General features: G+C 36.2%; 1 protein-coding gene and 1 pseudogene across 2 annotated transcripts in view; one reads left to right on the top strand and one right to left on the bottom strand.

Annotated features, from left to right (window-relative positions):
• The window catches only part of MAGI2 (membrane associated guanylate kinase, WW and PDZ domain containing 2), a 1,711,587-nt gene that overhangs the window by 89,649 nt on the left and 1,597,404 nt on the right, over positions 1–24,534 (top strand). The gene's annotated exons all lie outside the window — the stretch shown is intronic.
• LOC136384168 (protein Abitram-like) overlaps positions 8,218–24,534 on the bottom strand; it is a 59,476-nt pseudogene continuing 43,159 nt past the window's right edge.

Here is a 24,534-nt window from a genome sequence, read left to right as displayed (position 1 = left end):
CTTTCATTTTGTTGATGGTTTCTTTTGCTGTGTAGAAGCTTTTAAGTTTGATGTAGTCTCATTTGTTTATTTTTGGTCTTATTGTCTTTGTTTTCTGCATCATAATCAAAAGTCTTAGCCAAAACCCATGTAAGAAACTTACCCTATGACTATTTTGTTCTAGGAGTTTTACAGTTTCAGGTATTAAATGTAAGTTCTTAATCCATTTTGTGTGTGGTGTAAGATGCGGACCTACTTTTATTATTTTACATGTGTCTGTCCAATTTTCCCAGCACCATTGAAGAGACCATCCTTTCTCCATTGTATGCTCTTTATTTTATTATGCCAATATCATGCTCTTAATACTACAGATGTGTACTATCGTTTGAAATTAGGAAGTGTGGTGCCTCTAGTTTTGTTCTTCTGTCTCAAGATTTATTTGACTATGTAAAATCTTCTGTGGTTCCATGCAGATATTAGGATTTTTTTCTATTTCTGTGAAAAATGCCATTAAAATATTGAATTTGTATATTGCTTTGGTTAGTATGAACATTTTATAAATATTAATACTTCCAATCATGAACATAGAATATCTTTCCATTTATTTTTGTCTTTTTTAATTTTTTAATCAATATACTTTTCAGTGTATAGCACTTTTGCCTCCTTAAGTATATTTCTAATTACTTCACATATTTTAATGCAATTGTAAGTGGAATTGTTTTCTTGATTTATCATTCAGATAGTTTATTATTAGTTTATATTGGTTTTATATCCTAAAACTTGACTGAATTTGTTTGTTAGTTTGAACAGTTTTTTTAATAGGAGTGGAGGATTTTAATAAACATGTGGATAGGATAACCTGGTCTCTGGACATCAGGAATCTTCTTTAACTAGTCATTCCTGTAGTTTTCTAATGGACTGGTGAAACAAAATAGCCTTGTTGGCAAAAATGAAGGTTATCTGTGGGATTAGTGATATGAACTTGTACTTACAAAAACTGACTTGTCTATAGCCAATACTGAGTGTTCATTTTGCCAGCATTAAAAATGAACACTGTGTTATTATATCCTTAAAAATGTGTTAAAAGAATGGTTCTCATTTAAATATTCTTACCACAATAAAGCAACATTAAAAATAAACACCGCTGGCCTGACCTGTGGTGGTACAGTGAAAAAAGTGTCGACCTGGAATGCTGAGGTCGCCAGTTCAAAACCCTGCACTTGTCTGGTCAAGGCACATATGGGAGTTAATGCTTCCTGCTCCTCCCCCTTTCTCTCTCTCTCTCACTCTCTCTCCTCTCTAAAATGAATAAATTTTTAAAAATAAGTAAAAAATGAATACTTAGTTTAAAAAAATAAAAATAAATAAAATAAAATAAGAAATAAACACTGCCTAGCAGAAAATCAAAGTTCTTACCTATGTTCCTGAGGCTTGGTGAACTTTAGTCCTTTCAGGACAATATTTAACTATAAAAGAACTGGAAATGTCTTTCTTAAATAGAAAGTATATAGAGCTTAAACATAATTAAACCTTTTAACACATAGCAAAGTCTACAGCATATGAACTGAGTTCTTAAGAAAGTGGTATTTAGGAACTAAATTTATTATATAATGAGAATATTATAAATTTCCTTTTAGAAAATCAGGAGAGAAGATATTAAGTTAAAGAAGAAAGATCATAAAGGGAAAAGAATGGCTATCTTATATCCAGGTAGTAAATGAAAGAAAAAGAAGACAAAGGAGACAAGTAGAGACGTGCACATTAAGTGCAGAATGAGTAGTTTCATCAGTTTTAACATCAGTTCAGATGAGCAGCATTGATTTTGGTTCTAACGTGCGGCCTTGAGTCCTAAGACTTGAGACACTAGACCAAACTGGTAATTTAAAATTTATGGGCAGAATTTTACTTGTAAGATTACTAATTCAATTTCTTTAATATATTATTAATTTTAATGGGGTGATATTGATAAATCAGGGTATATATGTTCTCCAGGTTATTTTGACATGAATATGTTGCATACCCATTACCCAAAGTCAAATTGTCTTCCGTCACCTTCTATCTGGTTTTCCTTGTGTCCCTCCCTCCCCCCTTTGCCCCCCTCCTCCATAACCACCACCCTCTTCTCCATGTCTCTGAGTCTCATTCTTATGTCCCACCTATGTATGAAGTCATCTAGTTCTTAGTTTTATCTGATTTACTTATTTCATTCAGAATAATGTTATCATGGTCCGTCCATGTTGTTGTAAATGATCCGATGTCATCATTTCTTATGGCTAAGTAGTATTCCATAGTATATATGTACCAAACCCTTTTAATCCACTCGTCCACTGATGCACACTTGGGCTGTTTCCAGATCTTCGCTATTGTGAGCAATGCTGCCATAAACATGGGGGTGCTTGTATTTCTCCTTTTGAAACACTGCTATGGTGTTCTTTGGGTATATTCCTAAAAGTGGGATAGCTGCGTCAAAAGGCAGTTCAATTTTTAATTTTTTGAGGAATCTCCATACTGTTTTCCATAGTGGCTGCACCAGTTTGCATTCCCACTAGCAGTGCAGGAGGGTTCCCTTTTCTCCACATCCTCTCCAGCACTTATTCTGTGTTGTTTTGTTGATGAGCGCCATTCTTGCTGGTGTGAGGTGATATCTCATTGTGGTTTTAATTTGCATTAATGATTAGTGATGTTGAGCATTTTTTTATATGCCTATTGGCTATCTGTATGACCTTTTTGGAGAAGTGTCTATTCATTTCTTTTACCCATTTTTTGATTGGATTGTTTGTCTTCCTGGTGTTGAGTTTTACACGTTTTTTATAAATTTTAGTTATTAACCCCGTATCAGACATATTGTCAAATATGCTCTCCCATTGTGTAGTCTGTCTCTTTATTCTGTTCTTATTGATTTTAGCTGTGCAAAGATTTTTAGTTTGATATAATCCCATTTGTTTATCCTGTCATTTTTGGAAGATTATATGTTTCAAGGAATTTGTCCATTTCATCTAGGTTGTCTAATTTTTTGGCATACAGTTTGTCATAGTATTTTCTTACAATATTTTGTATTTCTGTTGTGTCAGTTGTTATTTCTCCACTCTCATTTTTAATTTTATTTGACTCCTCTCTCTTTTTTTCTTGGTGAGTCTGGTTAACAGTTCATTGACCTTGTTTACCTTTTCAAACAACCAGCTCTTGGTTTCATTGATCCTCTGTATTGTTTCTTTAGCCTTTATGTCATTTATTTCTGCTCTGATTTTTATTATTTCCTTTCTTCTACTACCTCTGGGCTTTACTTGCTGTTCTTTTTCTAGTTCTTTTAGATGCAGGGTCAAGTTGTTTATTGGAGCTTTTTCTAGCTTCTTAAGGTATGCTTGAAATGCTATGAACTTCCCTCTCAGGACTGCTTTTTCTGTGTCCCATGAATTTTGAATTGAGGTATGCTCATTATCATTCGTTTCTAGGAATTTTTTTATTTCTTTTTTGATCTCATTCTTAACTCATTCGTTATTTAGTAACATGCTATTTAGTTTCCAAGTGTTTGAGTATTTTTTAGTTTTTCTGTTGTGGTTGGTTTTTATTTTCATGCCATTGTGATCAGAGAAAATGCTTGATATGATTTCAATCTTCTTAAATTTGTTGAGACTGCTTTTGTGCCCTAACATGTGGTCTATCCTAGTGAATGTACCATGAGTACTTGAAAAGAATGTATATTATGCTGCTTTAGGTTGAAAGGTTCTGAAGATATCTATTAAATCCAGTTGTTCTAGTGTGTCCTTTAAGTTTGCTGTTTCTTTGTTAATTTTCTTTCTTGAGCATCTATCTAGTGATGTTAGTGGGGTATTAAAATATCCTACTATTATAGTATTGCTATTGATCTTGCCCTTTATATCCATTAAAGTCTGCTTTATATATTTAGATGCTCCTATATTAGGTGTGTAGATATTTATAATTATTATATCTTCCTGTTGGATTGCTCCCTTTATCATTATGTAGTGACTTTCTTTATCTCTTACTACAGTCTTTGTTTTAAAGTCCATTATGTCTGATGTAAGCATTGCTATCGCAGCTCTTTTTTCATTTCCATTTGCATGAAATATTTTTTTGCATCTTTTTACCTTCAGTCTATGTGCATCTTTTGTTTTAAGGTGTATCTCTTGTAGACAGCATATGTATGGGTCCTGTTTTCTAATCCACACAGCTACTTTATGTCTTTTAATTGGATCATTTAATCCACTTACATTTAAGGTTATTATTGATATGTACTTGTTTATTGCCATTTTATTATTAAAGCTGTATTCCTCTTTTGCTATATTATTTTTCCCCTTTGATCTGTTTACAATGGCCCCTTAACATTTCTTGCAGCACTGGTTTGGTTGTAGTGAATTCCTTGAGTTTTTTTTTTTGTCTGAGAAGCTTTTTATTTCTCCTTGAATTTTAAATGATAGCCTTGCTGGACAAAGTAGTCTTGGTTGTAGGGTCCTGTTCTGCATTACTTTGAATATTTCTTGCCATTCCCTTCTGGCCACAAGTATTTCTGTTGAGAAGTCAGATGTCATCCTTATGGCGGCTCCTCGGTAGGTGATAACCTTTTTTTCTCTTGCAGCTTTTAATATTTTCTCTTTATAACTTAGCTTTGGTATTTTAATTATGATGTGTCTTGGTGTAGATTTCTTTGGGTTTCTCTTTAATGGAGTTCTCTGTGTTTCTTGAACTTGTGAGACATTTTCCTGCATTAATTTAGGGAAGTTTTCCGCTATGTTATGGTTGAACAAAGTCTCTATTCCTTGTTCTTTCTCTTCCTCTTCAGGAACCCCTATGATGTGGATGTTATTTCTCTTCATGTGGTCACAGAGCTCTCTAAGAATTTCCTCAGACTTTTTGAGTCTCTTTTCTTTTTTCTGCTCTGCTTCCATGCCTTCATTTATCTTGTCCTCTAACTTGCTGATTTGATTTTCAGCTTCATCCATCCTGCTTTTAATTTCTTCCATTGTGATCTTCATTTTGGATATTGTATTTGTCATTTCTGACTGATTCTTTTTTATTATTTCAATGTCCTTTTATATATTTGCTATGTCTTTATTTAGGTGTTCATAAGGACCATCTGTTGTTGTTCTAATATCTTAGAGCATCCTAACAATCACTATTTTAAACCCTGCATCCAGTAATTTGGTTATATCTGACTTATTCATGTCCTTTTCTGGGGATATCTCTTTATTCATTTGTGTTGCATTTTTCTGCCTTCTCATTTTGTCTGTGTATAAGAAGGATGTGGCCACTGCAGTCCAATGGGTGTGGCCTCTGTGATCCCTAGGTGTGGTCTGTCTGCTGGCCCTCCATTCCCTCTGCCACCGCTACCTCGGCACCACAGGCAGGGGTGAGCACCTTTGCTCAGCTGCGAGTCTCCACATGTTTCCAGGTTTTTGCTCTGCCCCCGCGGAGGAGTCCACTCATGGATCTGCTGCAAGCCTGTGCTCTGTGGGCCAGGCAGGGCTGCACACCTGTGCTCAGTCGCGGATCTCCACCTGTTCTGGGCTTTTGCTCCAACCCTGCTGGAGGAGCCCACTCCGATTGGCTGTAAATCTCGGCTCTGCGGGCCAGGTGGAGATGCATGCTGATGCTCAGTCACAGGACTCTGCCTGTTCTTGGCTTTCCTCCCACCCCCGCAGTAGGAGACGGCTTGTGCGTAGGGTGCAAGCTTTGGTTCTGCAGGCTGGGTGAAACAGCGTGCCCCTGTGTCTTGTTTAGCGGTGGGTCTTCACCCGTTCTGGGGCTCCTGCCTTTCCCCCACAGGCGGGGTTGTAGGTGGGCCCGCAGCTGGGCCTGACCACTTTCGAGTTTCACCTCTGCCCCTGCTGGGCAAGACTGAGCTCACACCAGGCCTCAGTCATGGCCAACCGGCTTCTGCCCTTGCCGATGGAACTGCACTTCTGCTTCCCACCACTGCCCGCCCTCCAGGGAGCCCTCAGCAGTGTGGGTGGGGGTGCTACAGCTCAGACCCCTAACACTCCATACTGTAGTCCTGAAATCTCCCTCCTTCTAAGCTACTCTGCTCTGAGTGCCACAGGAGAGCTTGTTTGGCTGGTGTCCTGCTTCCCTTTGCTGGTATTGCTGTTTCCAGGGGAAATATTCGCTTCATATTTGGGGATTGACTCAGCCCAGGGGTTAAGGTGGCTGTCCATCAAAGTGTTATTATTCCCTGTGCCTCCTAGATTACACTCTCTTCCCTCTGCTCTGGTCCTCTCCTCTATCCCCATCCCCTGGAGCCCTGGGTGAGTGGTTGTGAAAGAGGTTTTCTGCTTGGTCCCTTTAAGAAATCCTGGGTCTGAGAAATCTGTCTCTTTCTCACAAACAGTATCCTGACTTGTTTTGCATGTAAATACTGTCCGTATGCCTCTTCTAGGCTCTGGGGCTGTAGGCTGGGGCTTTGTTCCTGGGGCTCAGGACCCTCCCCTCTCTGCTAAACTCACCTCCCACCACAAGAGTCTCTCCGGGCTGCCGTTTGCTCAGGGAGCTGCACAGCCCTCCGTGTTTCTGCTTTTCCTACCAGTCTCTATATGGCTTCATCAAGTGTTCCTTGGTTAAAGAGTCCTCTTAATTTAGTCCAAAGTTGGTTTTTCCAGATGATGGTTCTTAAAATTCACGAATTCAATTTTTTTTTGAGTGGCATAGTCTGAGCTCTGAAGTTTCATGAGAAAAAAAAAGTAGCCCATTTTTGTCAAAAATAAACTGTACTAAATTAATAACTTAAAACTTACAATATGTTTACTCCCATAATTTGAAATTAGTAATCGGTTAATTATATACAAAGAGTTACTTATCAAATCTTTAAAGCTGCATATTCTCTTAAGTAAACAAAATAGCAACCCCCTCTCCTTTTTTTGTATTAAATAAATGTTTTATTTAAAAACAGAGCTATTTAAATATACATGTGTTATAGCCTCTAAGGAAAAATAACACTCTTTAAAGTCTTCTTATTTAAAATTTTGTGTAAATAAATATTCAATATTAAATCATAAATTTAGGTTTTAGGGTTTATTTTTTGTTTTTTATTTTATTTATTTATTTATTTATTTATTGTATTTTTCTGAAGCTGGAAACAAGGAGGCAGTCAGACAGATTCCCGCATGCACCCGACTGCGATTCACCCGGCACGCCCACCAGGGGGCGATGCTTTGCCCATCCGGGGGGTCGCTCTGTTGCGACCAGAGCCACTCTAGTGCCTGAGGCAGAGGCCATGGAGTCATCCCCAGTGCCCAGGCCATCTTGGCTCCAATGGAGCCTTGGCTGCAGGAGGGGAAGAGAGAGACAGAGAGGAAGGAGAGGGGGAGGGGTGGAGAAGCAGATGGGTGCTTCTCCTGTGTTCCCTGGCCAAGAATCGAACCTGGGACTCCTGCACGCCAGGCCGACGCTCTACCACTGAGCCAACCGGCCAGGGCCTATTTTTATTTTTGTTTTTAGTTTTAATGATGTGAAAGATTTTGTTGTATTCAAAGGCTTCTCAGTAACTTCTTTGGTGGTTACCATGTTACTACAGCATGAGACTGAGTGACTACAGTGTATACACTGCCTTATAAAATACTCCCATTTGTATTTTTCAAAGCCTTTTCATGAGTCTCTCATTTAAGTCACAAGCCTTCCAGTTCTATTTTGTTTCAGGGAGGAAGGCCATTCCAGAGTAAGGTCCACTCCGTCCACACTTTGCCTCTCTCCTACAACCTGAGGGGGAGGAGTTAGGGGAGAGAGGTACGGACTGAACTTTCTTGATAGTGTCACACTGAAGCAGACTGGGTAAGAAGGTCCCGTTGTTCCTTTTAACTTCAAATTGATGGAAGTTTGAGCAAGAAACAATTAACCATGTTGTCACATTCAAAGAGAAGTATTCTAAAATGTGGCATTTACTATCGGGTTACAGGATGAGGATGATGGGCAAATTATTTTTCCTTTGCTACGTAAAACTTTTGTCTTGTCCAAATTTTTTTCAGAGTGCTTTATTCACTTTTAATCAGAAAAACATCCCTTGCTTGCCAATTGTTAGCAAGAGAAAAACAAAAGTAAATGGAATGTGAACATGGCAGGGCAGATCTAGGGGGTTGAAGACAAAATGGGAACCAAGGCTTGTTGTGGAAGAAGAAGGAAGAAACCGGGGCTTCCTGTGGATGGCCAGCTGTGAGCACGCTTCTTCACGGGTGCTGGGTCTGCTGTAGTGTGCGATCCAGTGCCATGTCGGTTTTTATCCCACCTTAATCCTCACGATGTAGCTGTGCTGTTAATGCATTTTACCACAACTTCTTTATGTTGTTTTTGTGTCAGCAACCCTTCTGTTACGCTTTTACTTTCTAAAAATTTAGGCAATACAACTGCATTGTAGCCTTTAGTGAATGGCTTCTCTTAAAAATAGGAGGCTTATGGGGACATTTATATTCACTTTTATTACCCATCCTCTAACACAGCTCATTACAGTGTATTCTTCTCCATCTGAGCAGTAAATTTTTCTTGGTGGATGGAACAGCCATACGCTGGCTGTGGCTTCACTTCCCAGGAAGCAGGGTTGATTTCAGTTTGTCCTCCATGCCATCAGCTGGTTCCATTTCATTAAATAACTGAATTTGTCTTTGAAGATCAATATTTATTGACTTGTACTAACTGCCACCAATAAAGCAGTCTTTACTATGAAAACCAAGAGGTTCAAGTTCTGTTAGAAACTGTGCCCCTTGTTTAAATTTCCCAGAGACCATGTTTTGAAGTCTGCTACAGTTGGTACTGATTTTATGGGAAATAAATGTTTTTAGTTTTTTTTCCACTTTGAAGAGCTACATGAGACCCAGCCGGTGTGATAACACATATTCAGTTGCAGTGTTGTAATATACACTGATGCTCACATGGGTTTCCCTTGATATCTGCTTTGTACCTGCAAGTGAAATAGCGATCTGCAAGCAACCGCAGCATGGGCTCCAAGGCCACTAGATCAGTAGCCACTTGGTATCCTCTTGTGCCCCTGGAGACACAAGAACTTCCTCCATGCTGGCCCCAGGAGCCTCCTCACTTGAATAGAGTTTCTGGACTCTAATTTCTTTGTATACATTCACTGATGCAACTTCTTACTTACAAATAAAGCAATTCAGATAAATGGGAATAGATTTGAATAAGATTAAGTAAGATTAAAAATTCAAGTTAATATTAAGTACAAATCTAAAACAACAGCATTAATGGAAAATCAGAACTAGACTTTAAATTCAGCTATTACTTCAAATCACTGGGATAATAGTGGTAACACCTTCATACCTTCAATTATTCAATGGAGCAGCAAACTTGATGGTGATGCACATCTTTAATTTAAAAATTAATGGACAAGAGCAAGTGTAGCCCTTCTGCAATGTGACTTCTCTTTTTGCTGACCAGAGAGAATATTCTTTCAGCTAGCAAAGACTATAAACAGCAAAATGTTCAGTATCACTGTTAAAGAACAGACAGGTAGCACAAGAAAATTTTAAAAAAGGAAAAAGTGTCAAAAGAAGGAAAAATTTTGAAGGAATTAAGTGATACAGGGGTGTTGTGGACCATAAATGGCAAAAAGCCTTTGTAGATTCGAGGCTTAGCAAAAGGCTAAGTTCTCCCCCCTCCAACTCCATATTGGCTCTGATGCTGAGTATTTGCACCCACTTCACTTGCTTGCTTAAGTTACTGGAAGCAATTTACATGCCCTTCCTCTCACTCTTTGTTTGTTCAGATGTTGGTTGATTTTGCTTATGCATGCTGTTTATGCCTTGGGAGAGTTTCTGTTTTAGCCTCGGATGTGTACTTTGTATCAAGGACTTCCTTGATTTGCATATGGCTATATAATAAAGCAAACTGGGGCTATGGGGCACTCGGATACTGCCATCAGCACTGAAGAGGCCTCCCAATCCCATCCTTTTTTCTTAATAAGTCTTTTCTTAATTCCGCACTGTTCTCACTCAAAACCCAGAATTAGGAGCCGCGCTGGTTCCCGGCACAGGGGAAGCAAGAAATTCTTTGGGAATGAGGACAGATAAGGGAAAGAAGGAGAACCCACTGGAATCATGCAGCAACATGGAACGTTCAGTACAAGGCTGGCAGTAGTACCTGAGACTTCCCTGTGCTGCACCGAGGAACCAGCTAGAACAGCCAAATCGTGGCCTCAGCCAGGGACTGTTTAAAGCTATTGTGTCAGTGCACATTTCATACCCAACTTGTGTTCGGAATACTTTATTTTGTAAAACATGAACATGTCCAATGGAACATTAAAGCATTAACCTCATAAATTGTTTGGTGGCTGAAGCAGTTAATTTCCTGTATAGTTAGCTCTTATTCTCAAATTTATAAACAGAAAACAGATTATATTAGTGTTCATTTATATATTTCCTCAACTGTTCAGATTTTATACATAGTAGAGTCATTTAGTAAATATTTATTCAAATAACTTATTAACTTCATGAATAATATACATTGTGATCAAACACATGAAGACTTCTGTTTTCCTTGAGGAGAAAGAAATATTACTTTAATGGTTAGAGAATGTATAGAAAAATGAATGTTAGTATATCTTTCTGACAGTATATCCTGTGTAAAAGGATAAATGTAAATGGAATTATTCTCCTATTTCAATGTAATCATTGCCAGACAATGAAATAGGATACGCCTTACATTTCTTTCTGTGTCAAAAATAAGCTCTTAATACTCAAAAGTATAGGCAGTAAATAGTTTTAAGACTTTAGACAATTCACTTATCCCCCAGTTTCTCAGTATCTGGACATGAAAAATGGCTCCGTTCTACTTCAGAGAAGTTTGAGAGGATTACTTGAATAAGTTAATAACACTTACACAGGTGACTGCTATGTAGTTAGTATTATATGTCTTTGCTGTTATAAAAATGTTGGTTTATTCCAAATGATCTTGTCCTATTGTTGTGTCTTATTGTTAGATAATTACATCAAAGTTTAGCTACTCATTTCGCTCTTATAATAGCCTGAGCAGCATCCACTGCATCAGAAGCCTTTTCCATATTTACATCACATCTGGCTGAGATAGAAATCATGATATGGCTTGACCCCCAAAATTTGAGAACTAAGAATGAGCAGCATCTGTCTTCTCCATCTGTTTAACCAAGATTTCTTAATTATCTGTAAAAACATCTCTTGTCTGAATTACTCACTATTCAGCTTAATGAACTGTATTTTGTGACATACATTAGAACCTTGTGCATTCATTAAGCTTATCAACTCATGATATTTTTCCATAAGGATGAGGAAGGCTAAAAATTACCTTTATTTGATTCATATGCACTCTTATTTGATTAAAGCTATTACTTTGGGAGCTTTTTGTTGTATCGTTATATCTGTTATCTCCTATTTTTTTTGTAAACACTTATTTTTCCAAAATCAAGTCACTGTCACTAATTGCTCCCTCCAGTGGTGCTTGTCTGCTGCTGATGTTCTGAACCAATTGATGTGGATGTTACAATGGTTCAGATTATACTGTCGTTTGCCCTTGAAGCTTCTTGGCTGTGCATCTTGTGTTTGATTGCTTCTTCACCTCTTCATGAAGCAACTGTTTTGGCATTCTTTTTGTTATTTTTCATTTGCTTCTCTTGCTAAAGTGTAAGAACTTGGCTTTGTTTTCAATATTTTAATAGTGTTCATAAGCACCATTATTAATTTTGATATTGATGCTGTTTGATAATGGATGATAATGAATCTTGTCCCAAAGCTGAAAATGTTTTTAAAAATGAGTCTAAATCTCTTGCCATTAGAGCTCCTTGGGAGGCCATCATTTCACAAGACAGCTATGTGGTTTGATACTGGAGGCTAGTCATGCGACAGTTTTTCATGTTTCCTATTGTGGAGCTGAATCATGTAATTTTTCTTCAGTTTGGTAGCGTGACATGCCTGTGATAATTTAATAGTTGAGTAGATTGCACTTATAATTTTGCTTTGTAGGATCAATAACTCCCATTTCACAGACCAGATCTAATATATCTGATTTTTTAAATGTGTAGTTGTTACTTATTGAGAAGCATATTTTTTATTGGGATAAAATGCAAAACATAGAACTAAAAAAAAATAAGTCTTTTTTTTTTTTATATTTGGAAGAAGCTTCTTTCCCTGAAACCCTATAGTACTTTACTTCTCACAATCTTTCTTTTTTTGTGAGATTCTTCCCTCCTAGTAGATTCTACCAAACAGAGGAACAGGTACTCAGTAATCATTGCATTTCCCAAAGCAAACACCTAGTAAGAAATAGTGAATAACTATTTGCTGGTTTTTTGTTAATTATATGCATTATATTATATAGATATAGTAGAGAGATTACATATATTATATATAGTATATATTAACATTCAATTAAATTTCATTTAATTATAGCTTGCTAATTTAAGATATGTGAGAATTATGCCAAAAGTATAAATTGTATCAAAAATAAAAAACATTTTCCTAGGTAAAATAGTATACTAGTCTAAGGAAGAGAATAATTTTAGCAAAATAATTTAAACAATTAATATAATTATTATTTATTAATTTTCTCCAATTACATATAGCGTATATACATATATAGCCAATAGGACTATTGCTTAGAAATGATCTTAGACTAATTTGATAACATATTTATTTTAAGTCATTTAACTACCTAAAATTCAAGCCTATTTTAAAAAAGTCTTCCTATATCTTTATAACTGAACCCTCTCAATTATTTAGACTGGCTTCACTTCACATAACAAGAATTCCAATACACTGTTTTTTTGCTACTATAGATTTCTCAGAGTTTGTCTTATTTATTATGATATTCAGTCAAGTCCATCTGAATTATCAAACTAAGCACTTGGGATAATTAGACCTATCTAGCACTTCACAAGTGCTATCATGAAAGTCAAAGAGCTAATGTGTATAAAAATATGCTGTTAAGAATAAACTGTCTATATATTTGAGCTTTGTTATTAGAGTACACAAGTGATAAACTAAATAAGACTATTTTCTTCTAGTGGTAATCTTTGTAGCTCATACCTTTTGGCTTTATATTAGGTTTTATAACTATACTGACACGGTAGGAATGATGTTCTTCCCAAGGCATACCCAGTTCTACAGTCAGAAGCATCACCAGTTATAAACACATTACATGATTGACTGATGAGCGATCAGTAAACCCCTTGTTAGTATATCCAGGTTTATACTCCAAGTGTACAACTTGGTGAACTTACACCAACATATCTTTTCTGATGGGACTCAAATTTTACAGTTCATTGGGTCATACAGAATGAAATTATACTCAATACACTGCATTTATTTTCTTAAATCCTTTTGTCCAGCAGTATTGAGTTATAATGACAAAATTATAAGATACTTAAGGTATACAAAGTGAATATTTTGAGGTAATTAACGTATCCATCACCTCACATATTATCTTTTTCTTTTTTTGCAAAAGAGAGAGAGAGATGGACAGACAGACGGAGAGGAAGAGAGAGAGATGAGAAGCATCAACTCATAGGTGTGTCACTTTAGTTCACGGGTCAGGAACCTATGGCTTGTGAGCCAGATGTGGCTCTTTTGATGCCTGCATCTGGCTCACAGACAAATATTTAATAAAAAAATATTAACATTAAAAATATAAAACATTCTCATGTATTACAATCCATCCATTTCCTACCGCTCATGTTCATGGTTGCGGGTGGCTGGAGCCAATCATAGCTGTCCTCTGGGACAACACCAAATTTTTATTGGATAATGCGTAACATACACGGGTCGTATGGCTCTCACAGAATTACATTTTAAAATATGTGGCATTTATGGCTCTCTCAGCCAAAAGGTTTCCTGATCCCTGCTTTAGTTATTCAATAATTGCTTCTCATACATGCCTTGACCGAGGGGCTCCAGCTGAATCAGTGACCCCTTGCTCAAGGCAGAACCCTTGAACTCAAACAAGTAAACTTAGACTTCAAGCCAGTGACCTTTTCATTCAAACTAGTGACCACAGGATAATGTCTATGAACCTATGCTCAAACCAGTGACTTCACCCTTAAGCTGGTGAGCCTGTACCCAAGCCAGATGAGCCCATGCTGAAGCTAGTGACCTCTGGGTTTCAAACTTGGCTCGGCAGTGTCCCAGGTCGATGCTCTATCCACTGTGCCACCACTGGTCAGGCTCACATATTTATCTTAATTCTTTAGTAATAACATTTAAATTCTACTATCTCAGTAAATTCCAATTATACAGTACATTGTTAGCAACTATCCATGTTATATATTAAATCCTCAGAGCTTGTTCATCTTATAACTGAAAGTTTGTATCCTTTATCCACCCACTCTTTTTTCCTCATTCCAAGCCCTGGCAAACACTTTTCTATGCCTCGTTTCTATAAGTTTCACTTTTTAAAATTTAGTTTTTTGGGGTTTTTTACTTTTCAATTGCATATATAAGAGAGATCATACAGTATTTGTTTTTCTCCGACTTAGCATAACACCCTCAAGTTTCATTCATGTTGTGACAAATGGCAGGATTTTCTTTTTATGGCTGAATAAAACTGCTCTGTGTTTGTGTGTGTGTGTTTGTGTGTATACCATATTTTATTTATCCTTTCACCTGTCAACTGATACATAGGCTGCTTTCATATTTCAGCAACTGTAAATAAGACTGCAGAAAGTATGTGGAAGCTCTACCTCTTCAAGATAGGGATTTTGTTTATTTCGTGTATATACCTAAGAGTGGGATTAGTGGATCATATGGTAGTTCTATTTTTAATATCTATGAGCAACTTTCATACTGTTTTCAGTAGTGTCCATACCAACTTACATTCTTCGATAGTGCACAAAGGTTCCCCTTTTTCCATATCCTGACCAGCAATTCTTATGTCTTGTCTTTTTGGTATAGCCATTTTAACAGTTGCAGTGCTATCTCATTGCAGTGCATTTCTTTTTTTATATGCAATATTTTACATTTACTCTCATGATTCATTCTGAGTTAATTTTCGAATAAATTTTACATGAAGATTTATTTATCTTTGTCTAAAGTTGTCCACTGGCAGCAGCACCATTTGTTACAAGGTTATTCTTCTGCCATTGATTTATTTTTGCACTGTTTGTTAGAAAATTAGTTGAGCGCATTTGTGCAGGTCTTTTTCTAGGTTCTCCATTCTGGTCCATTGATCTGTTTATCTGTCCCATCACTGATACACCGTCTTGATTGCTGCAGTTATATAGCAACTTGGATAGTAAGGACACTGATTTATTTCACTTTATTTATTGTCAAGATTGATTTAACTATTCTAGGGCCTATATCTTTTCATATACATTTTAAAATAAGCTTGTCTATGTCTACAAAATTGTGCTTAGATTTTGATAGAAATTTTTATAGGAATTTGGAGGGAACAGAAATCTTTACCATGTTGTCTTCGATTTCACAAATATAAGGTGTCTCTATTTATCTTTTTTAATTTTATCAGCATTTTGGAATTTTCAGTATATATATGCCATATATGATTTTAAGTGTATACTTAAGAATTTAATTTTATTTAAAGCAATGAAAAATTTTATTATCTTTAATTTAGGTTTCTGAACATTTATTGTTAGACTGTAGAAATGTGATTGATTTTTGCATATTGATCTTGTATCATGGAACCTTGAGAACTCATTAGTTCCCACAGTTTTTTGTACGTTGATTGAGATTTTCTAGATAGACAATATGTCACCTGTAAGTTGAGACTGTTTTATTCCTTTCTATCTAAATTATATGACATTTACTTTTTTTCCTTGACTTATTACAATAGATAAAACATCTAGTACTATATTTAATAAAAGTGGCAAGATCAGACATCTTTCCCTTTTTCTTAATTGTAGGAGGGACTATTCAGTCTTTTATTCTTAAATGTGATGCTAGCTTTCAGCTTATGCAAATGTGTTTTCTGAAGGTAATTCTTCTCTATTCCTAAAGTTTTGAAGGTTTTTATTATAAGTGAGCAATAGATTTTGTGAGAAGCTTTTTCTGCATTCATTAGTATAATCATATATATATATTTTAATCTTGCTAATATGATCAATTACATCCATTGATTTCTTTTTTTTTTACATTCTTTGATTTTTTTTAAACAAGCATTTTTTAATTAATTTTAATGGGGTGACATTAATAAATCAGGGTATATATGTTCAAAGGGGAGGGGCACAAAGAAAACCAGATAGAAAGTGACAGAGGACAATTTGACTTTGGGTGATGGATATGCGACATTGAATGACAAGATAACCTGGAGATGTTTTCTTAGAACATTCTTTGATTTTTGAATGTTGAACTAACCTTGCTTATACTGAGTAAATTTCATTTGGTCATAGTGTATAGTTTTTTTATTGTTGTATTCATTTTGTTAATTTTGTTAAGGATTTTTAGATCTAAGTTCGTGAGAGATAATGACCTGTAGGCTGCAGCTTTTTTTATGTCTGGTTTTGGTCTTATTGGCCTCATAAAATAAATTGTAATGTATTCTCTTTTATTTTCAGGACTAGATGGTTAAAATTGGTATGATTTCTTTTCATTTAGTGGAATTCTCAAGTGAAACAATCTTAGCCTAGAGATTTCTCAAGTTTTAAAATCTTTATTTCAATTTTTTTATGGCTAGAGGGGTATTTAAATCATCTGTTTCATCTTGATTGAGTTTGCTAGTTTATAGTCTTTAAAGAATTGGTCCATTTTATTTAAATTGTCAAATTTATGAGCATAAAATTGCATTCCCTAACTGTCTGATAATCACAGTATCCGAAGTGATATTCACTGTCTCTTTTGTTTTACAAGAGGTCTATCAAATTTTTTATTTTTTTAAAGAATAAAATACATTTAATTGATTTTTCTCTATTGTTTTTCTATTTCAGCATTATTGATTTCTTTTCTTATCTTTATTATTTACTTCTACTTTTTAGTTTTTTTAATTCTTTTTTCCCAAGACTCTCTGTTATTGACTTCATACTTTTCTTCATTTCTAAATTTAGTGCTATAAATTTCCCTCTCAACATAGCATAACCCATATCCCACATTTTGATTATATGTTATATATTTTTTTTCATTAATTTTTACATATTTTTCTTTGTCTGAAATTTTCACTTTGGTCCATGGAATGTTTAGAGGTATGTTATTTAATTTTCATATTTAGAGACTTTCTTTTGTTATTGATTTTTAATCTAATTACATTATTTTTAAAGAACATATTCTGTATAATTTCAGTTATTTTAAAATTTGCTGAAGTTTTTTTGGATGGAGCATTTCTCTCTCTCTCATTTGTTGATTTTGTTGTTCACATCTGCTATATCATTTGTATACTTGCTGGATTTCTGTCTACTAGATCTATAGGTTGTTGAGATGGCAATAAAGTTAGGAAATTATAGTTATTGTCTTGTCTATTTCTCCTTTTAGCTCTATCTTTTCTTTATATCATATATTTTGAGACCCTGTTTGTTGGTGCATATGCATATATGGTCATTCTGTTTTCTTGGTACAATAACCCTTTTATTATTATCTAATTTAATATCTATCTATGGTATATTTCTTTGCACTGAAATTTACTTTATGACATTTATAAGCTACTTTTGCCTTGTTCGAATTTTATAGTATCTCTATGTCCATACTTTTTCTTTCAACTTTTCAACTGCATATGTTGTTAAATTTGGAGTGTTCTTGTAAGAAGTTGGTTTATATTTGTTTATCTATTCTGCTAATCCTTGTCCTTGGACTATTGTATTTGTATTTAATGTAATTACTTATATTTTAGCACTTAACTAACATTTTATTACTTGCTATTTGTTTTGATTTCTTTTATGGTACTCATTCTTCTATTTGTTTTTGGGTTTTTTTGGTTCTTTGTTTTGGGTTTTTTTTCTTTTGCCTTTTTGTGGCTACTTGAACTTTTTAAATATTTCAATTTAATGTATTTATAGTACATTTCATGTTGATTTCTTTACAGAATTTTCACAAGGGATTCACTGGGTTTTACAATATGCATATGTGACTTGTAATAATTTACTTGTATCAACATTTTAGCATCTTTACTGAAATATGGGAACTTCATTTTCACTTAGTTCCTTTTACTGACTGCACTTTTAAATATACTAAATAGAGTCAGATATTATAATTTTTGGGTAATAATCAAATATTAGTTATATTATACATTCATGATAAAATATAGTATATTATATATAAATATATTTCTACTAATTGTCTTTTCTGATACTCTAATATTAGTTAAAATTTATAATAAAAAGACAATGGGTTATATATACCTATATTTCTATTCATTTTGTTTGTTTTCTTTCTGATACTATTGGCTTTCTTTTATCATTTTTTTTTTGAACAAACAATTTTAGCCAATCTTTAAGAGTATGTCAGCTAGAAATAAGTTCTTATAGTTTTTCTTCATCAAGAATGCTTTAATTTTCCCTTCTTTATTGAATGCTAGCTGTATCAGATATAAAATTTGTGGTTGATCATTTTTTTAGCACTTGAAAAATAGTGTGTCACTTCCGGTTGTCTCCATAGTTTCAAATGAGAAAGCCCATTGTCTGAATCGTAGCTCTCCTCCCAGCAATATGTTATTTTTACAGGGATATTTACTTTCTCTGGTTTAAAAAGTTTTATTATGGTCTCTTGGCATGGATTTCTTTGGGTTTTCCTTGTTTCAAATTTACTCAGCTTCTTAGAGTTGTTGGTTTTTGTCTTTCATCAGATTTGGATAGTTTTCAGCCATTAACTGTTTAAAAATACTTATTCAGTCTTACTTTCTCTTCTCTTTTGGGACTCTGATAATATGAATGTTGTATCTTTTGTTTTTAACCCAAAAGTTCCTGAGATTGTTTCCCACACCCATGCTCCTCCCCCGACCCTGGTTTATTTTCTCTCTGTTTTTCAAGTTGGATAAATTCTATTTTTCTTTCCTCTGGTTCCTTATTTCTATTCTCTCTGTCTCTTTTTTTTCCCCAAAGTTAGAAGTGAGGAGGCAGACAGACTCCCACATGCACCTGAGCAGGATCCACCCAGCATGCCCACCAGGGGGTGGTGCTTTGCCCATGTGGGGCATTGCTCTGTCATGGTCTGAGCCATTTTAGTGCCTGAGGCAGAGGCCATAGAACTGTCCACAGCGCCGGAGCCAACTTTGCTCCAATGTAGCCTTGGCCACAGGAGGGGAAGAGAGAGACAGAAAGAAAGTTGAGGGAGAAGAGTGGAGAAGCAGTTGGGCACTTCTTTTGTGTGCCCTGGCCAGGAATCGAACCCAGGACTTGCCCTGGCCAGGAATCGAACCCAGGACTTCCACTTGTTGGGCCGATGCTCTATAGCTGAACCAACCAGCCAGAGATCTATCCTCTCTTATTGTCCCTCTACTATTGAGTCCATCCAGGGAAATTTTTATTGCTGTTGCTATGTTTTTAGTTACATACTTTCCATTTGGTTCTTTCAAATAACTTCTTGCTGATATTTTATATATTTTTTATTTGTTTCAAGAGAATTTGTCATTTATTCTTTATATAATGACAAATTCTCTTGAAACAAATAAAAAATGTAAGTATTTTTCTGACTCTGCTTTAAAATCATCAGAGCATTTGAACAATTGATTTATTTCAATGTTGACATTAGTTAATTTTTTTTTCATTCAAGTTGTGGTTTTTGGTTTTGGTTTTTTTTTTGGCTTCTGGTATGATAAATCATTTCTAATTGTATACTTGATTCTTTGTCTGATATCAGATTCTAGATACTCATTCAATAGTTTCTTTCAGCTGAAAGCTACCATTTTTTTTAGGTCTTGTGCATAGTTAGTGATCTACTTTTGTCCGTTGCTGTTCCAATGAAATTTGAATTCCAGAGTCTTGACTGTGTTGTTATAGTCTGCTTGGTTTATCTAGTGCCACTAGAGTTCTCACTGATTTTTACTACAGCTGCCTGAAGAAGTAAAAGGGGTTTCCCCAGGCTGGGCCTCCAAGTATCTCTCGGTGTGTGGGGTGGTGTTGTGGGGGCCCCTTATCAGAGCTTTTTCTACTCCAACAACTGCCCTGTTGTCTCTGGGTAGATGAGATCCTCAGGCCCTGGGGGCAAAGAGGTTCTTGGACTAAGTTGTCTACTGTGACTGGGTTACTTTTTCCTTTTTTATCAGTCTGATTCTGGTAAGACTTTGATTTAGTAATTGGTAACCTCTGTCTACAAACTTCTTCTGCTTCATGTATTATATCTCCCTCACTTCAGAAGCGTAGCACTCCTCTCCTAGGAGTATAGACCTTTTAATTAAATAACACAACTTCAGATGTCTTAGAAAAGCCAGGAAACACTTAGAAGTAATTGTAAAGGAATAATTAATGCTGAAAGGCTAAAGTTGATTTTGAATAAAGTAAAATTCATTAAAAATTTTTTTACTTGTAATTACATAACATGAGACAATTCCTTGTTTAATCAAATGCAAAATGTGCTTGGTTTTATGTGTGTATGTGTGTGTAAGAGTATTAAGTGAGAGAAGAGGAAGCAAAAGTTAAAATGGCAATATCAGAAAGATTTTTTTTTGTAAATGAAATTTCTTTGTGTGGTGGCCATGGTGCTGAGATTAAGATTGCTTTTCTTTTAGATATGCATCCATTAATTTCATATGTCACAACACATTTTCAAGGCTGTTCTGTTATACAAATCAAGGTCTTAAACAAAATAAAATGGACTCAATTTGAAATAGATAATTATTTAATTAAGAGATCTTGCTTAATAACATTATTTGCATATATTTTATGGTTTACAAACATTTTCATGCACATCATCATACTTAGTTATATCAAAAGTATGTTGGAGACAAGGATGGTATCAATAAATTTATTTTCACTGGTTAAAAGTAAAGCTCAGAGAGGTTTGATGCCTTATTTAACATTTCTAAGCTACTAAATGGAAATGGTGAGGACATGTATTTTCATCTTGTTTTAGGCTTAGGGAAAGTGATAGGATCCCATAAGTTAAAGATTGTATTAAGCCAAAGTAGATGATATATGCCCATCTTGTAGAGAAACAGAAAGACCTGACTTGATAACTTTCATAGATTCCCTACAGAGTTTTCATTTATAAATTTAACTTCCCAATAAAAAACTAGGTGCTTGCTTGACTTATTTTTTTAAATCTAAAGTTAAAAATAAAACAGGGCAATGTTAGGAGAGAATATCAAAGTGATGGCACTTAGTTTTATTTTCAGGCAGAACAAATGGTTTCCTTGATAGGCAGACAATTTTCTGAGGATCAAAATGATTGCAGACAGGATGTAAATGCTGTTTCTGAGCTGGAAGCTAACTGCCATGTGTCCTGTGTCAGATGCTTGGTTCAGTGACAAAACCTACATGCTATCACTTTGAAGATAAAGTCATGTCTCTAAGGATGTACTGTCAACAAGCCTGCTATGATAGTTTTGGTGCTTTGAGTCTTTTTTTTTTTTTAGTTGTGTTTGACTCTTGAATCTTTGGGGGTTATTCCACTAATCTGAAGAAATCACAGCTTCTGGCTGTTCTGAACTATTTGAGTAGTTAAACAAGCCTGACTGTCAGATTTCCAATACTGAAAGAATCTACAAAATGAGGGAAATGACCTTAGAGATTATTTCTAATACTCATTGTAATCATTTTTAGATTTAAATTTGTGGGTTATAGACAGAGTTGCATATTTAAATGTGGTGTGATAAGGTGTCAAGGAACTGCGAAACTGTTGACGCTGGTATTTCAAAAAGAAGAGCCAGGGCCCCCTTACCCTTCCTTTCTGAGGAGGAAAAAAAGCAAGAGAAAGATATTAAAGGGGCAAAAGATAGTAGTTAACCATAGTTTAACTAGAGTTCTCTGGAAGGACTGACATGATGTGCTAGACAGAGCAAAGAAGATAGAGCCTGTCTGAAAACCCCTTCCTCTTCTCCTATCCTAAAAGCCTTTAGGAGACAATGTTTACATATCTTAATTAAAAATTCCTACACTGACCCTAACTCTTCCTCCCCTCTTGGAGTCATGAGAGTGAGTATACCTCTAACAAAGGGATCACGAGCCCACTGACCTTGCTTGAAAAATCTGTGTTCTGTAACATTTTATATGCTTTCTAATAATAATTCCTTTTGAAATTCTTTGTATGTATAAAACTTGTAAACTAAGCAAGCAAGGACTTGCTTATTAGGTTTTCTAATGACCTAGCCCCAACACTTTTAGCAAAGGTAATTTCATTTAGCTTCTCTCCTTATCCTAAGCTAAACATTTCATTTCCCACTGTTGTTGTGACAGGGATAGGTGGTAGACACTAGAAGATTTGGGAATGTCTTTGATATGTAAAACGTTTACTACTACTGTATTGATATGTAAAACAGTTATCACTACTGTGTTATCTTGTGGTCTTGATATGTAGGAATGTTTTTCCTTTTAATAGATCCTATATATAAATGTTGTAAACTTATCAGTAAATGACTTTAGTAAATTTGCTCCCACTCATTTTCCCCCCAACCAGTATGTGATCATGTCTATACAACCAGCCTCAGAGCTATATTTTGGGCTGCACAATTTGGGTTAGCTATACCCCATGTATGCCTTGTTAGCTTATTAATAAAGCTCCTCCTAAAATTTCTTCTGTAATCTGCCTTGGTGTCTCTATGTAACCAGTGGACTACACTACTTTAGAACATTTGGGGGCTTGTCTGGGATGCTGGTGTTTCGTGTCACTGGGTAGAGACACCTGGACCAGATGGCCTCTCCAAAAAGTTGCCTGACCCCGCTGGATCTCTAGGAGAGGTGCTCCCTGAGACGTTCCAGGGCTCCAGTTATCCCATGAGTCTTGGACAACTTCCCAGCAGACACCCCCACCCCATGCCCAGATTTGGCCATAAAATTGAGGAGTAAAGATTGACCTCTGGAGGTCAGGAAAGTAAGGTAAATATTTTTGCTTTGCTGGATTTTGAGTTGTATTGGACTAGTCAATTTGAAACTATTGTGGGTAATATCAGACACAATCAAAACTCATGCAATGGGTTTTCCAGGGCCAAGACGTTGGCAGAGAGTTTTAATGCTGGAAGCTCTCTGGTAGAGCAGAAAGCCCCAGTTAGTGAAGGAGCTTCTGGTATACCAGAGAGCCCCAGTTAGTGGAGAAGCTCTCTGGTAGAGCAGAGAGCCCCGTTAGTGGAGAAACTCTCTGGTAGGGCAGAGAGCCCATTTAATGCCAGACACTGGTGAGAGTGGAGAGTTCTGGTTTCATGCTGGGCACTCTCTGGTGAGAGCAGAGAGTTCTGGTTAGGGGAAGAACTCTACCTTTTTCTTGCGGCTGTTCTGTCTAAAAAAAAACAAAACCCTGAGTGATTGGTGTGTGAATGGGGATCTCTGGTGTGGTTCCACAGTGAATAACTATGGAGTCTGAGTGGGCTCCAACCTGAAGTTCTGTGGTGATCCTCATACGGCTTAGGGTGGTATCAGACACTCTCTGATCCTAGTCAGAGCTTTATACCAACCCACCAATGCTAAGAGGCGCCTAAGCTCCCATGAGGGACGTGGCCAGGAGGGCACTTGAGAGGCTCCTGACAGGGCACCCCTTCCCTTTTCTGATGAACTGTGCCTAAAAGTCAAGTGTAAATGTGAATAGTGAATTATCTGTTTTGTAGGTTCTCTTTGTTTGTCAGGAAAATCTCTGGTGTAATTTCAATGGGAAATTTCTGACTTAAAACCAGAGACAGAAGTGAAGGGAAATTTGTAAACTCCATATGGTTTAGTGGCCGTCCGCCAGAAGCTGAGGGAAACCTCTTCCATCTCCGGGTCTGACCTGGTCAGGGGTGTATACTGGCCGGCCTATACTAAGGAGAGCGAATATCCCAAGGTGGACTCAGCAGATGGCTGTCACTTTTGAAAGGCAACTCTGAGAAAACCATTCTAAAGCCCACATATTATAACAAATAGCAAAGCAGCAAAGCAAAATTAATAGAAACATTATATTGCTTAAAGCTAAAACTAACTGAAGACCTAAGAGAGTGCTGGAAGAAGCACTGAGAAGAAACTATTTTCAGATATCCACATACTGACCCAAAGAACTTTTACCCATTTGGAAGATATGGGGTAGGAATTAAATATTAAGAAGGAAAATAGAAAAATTAGAACTTTCTTTAGAAGAATCTGAAAGTAAGAACCAGATCCCTTTAAAGTGTATGCTTAAGAATTTCAAAATTAGATTTTCCAATAATTATACTGTAAAAATTGTCTAAAAATACATTGAAAACTCTCTGTGAATTGAAGTGGCCAACTTTTAGAGCAGACTGGCCAAACCAAGAGTTGCCAGACCCGGAGAAAGCACAGGCAGTCTGGCGTACTATCAGCGGGCACCTACCCGCCAGCGGGTAGCATATCCAGGTTGGGGCAGCAGCTGCGGAGAAAGTAAAAGCAGCCAGGCTGCAGCCGAGCAGGAGCCACAGCGGGGAAAGAAAAGAAAAAGTAAATAAAAGCGGCAGACAGGATGGTGCCACCTCCAAGGTGTTTGGGGCCGGCCAGTCCAGGTCGTGCTCACTTAGGCTCCATGGCGCGGCTTGGCGTGGTGGCTCCTCGCACAGCTCTGTGCACTTGCC

The sequence above is a fragment of the Saccopteryx leptura genome, chromosome 12 (genome assembly GCF_036850995.1).
Source record: "Saccopteryx leptura isolate mSacLep1 chromosome 12, mSacLep1_pri_phased_curated, whole genome shotgun sequence".
NCBI classification, from domain to species: Eukaryota; Metazoa; Chordata; class Mammalia; order Chiroptera; family Emballonuridae; genus Saccopteryx; species Saccopteryx leptura.
The sequence above is the reverse complement of the archived record's forward strand: the minus strand, read 5'-3'. Positions and strand labels throughout refer to the sequence as shown.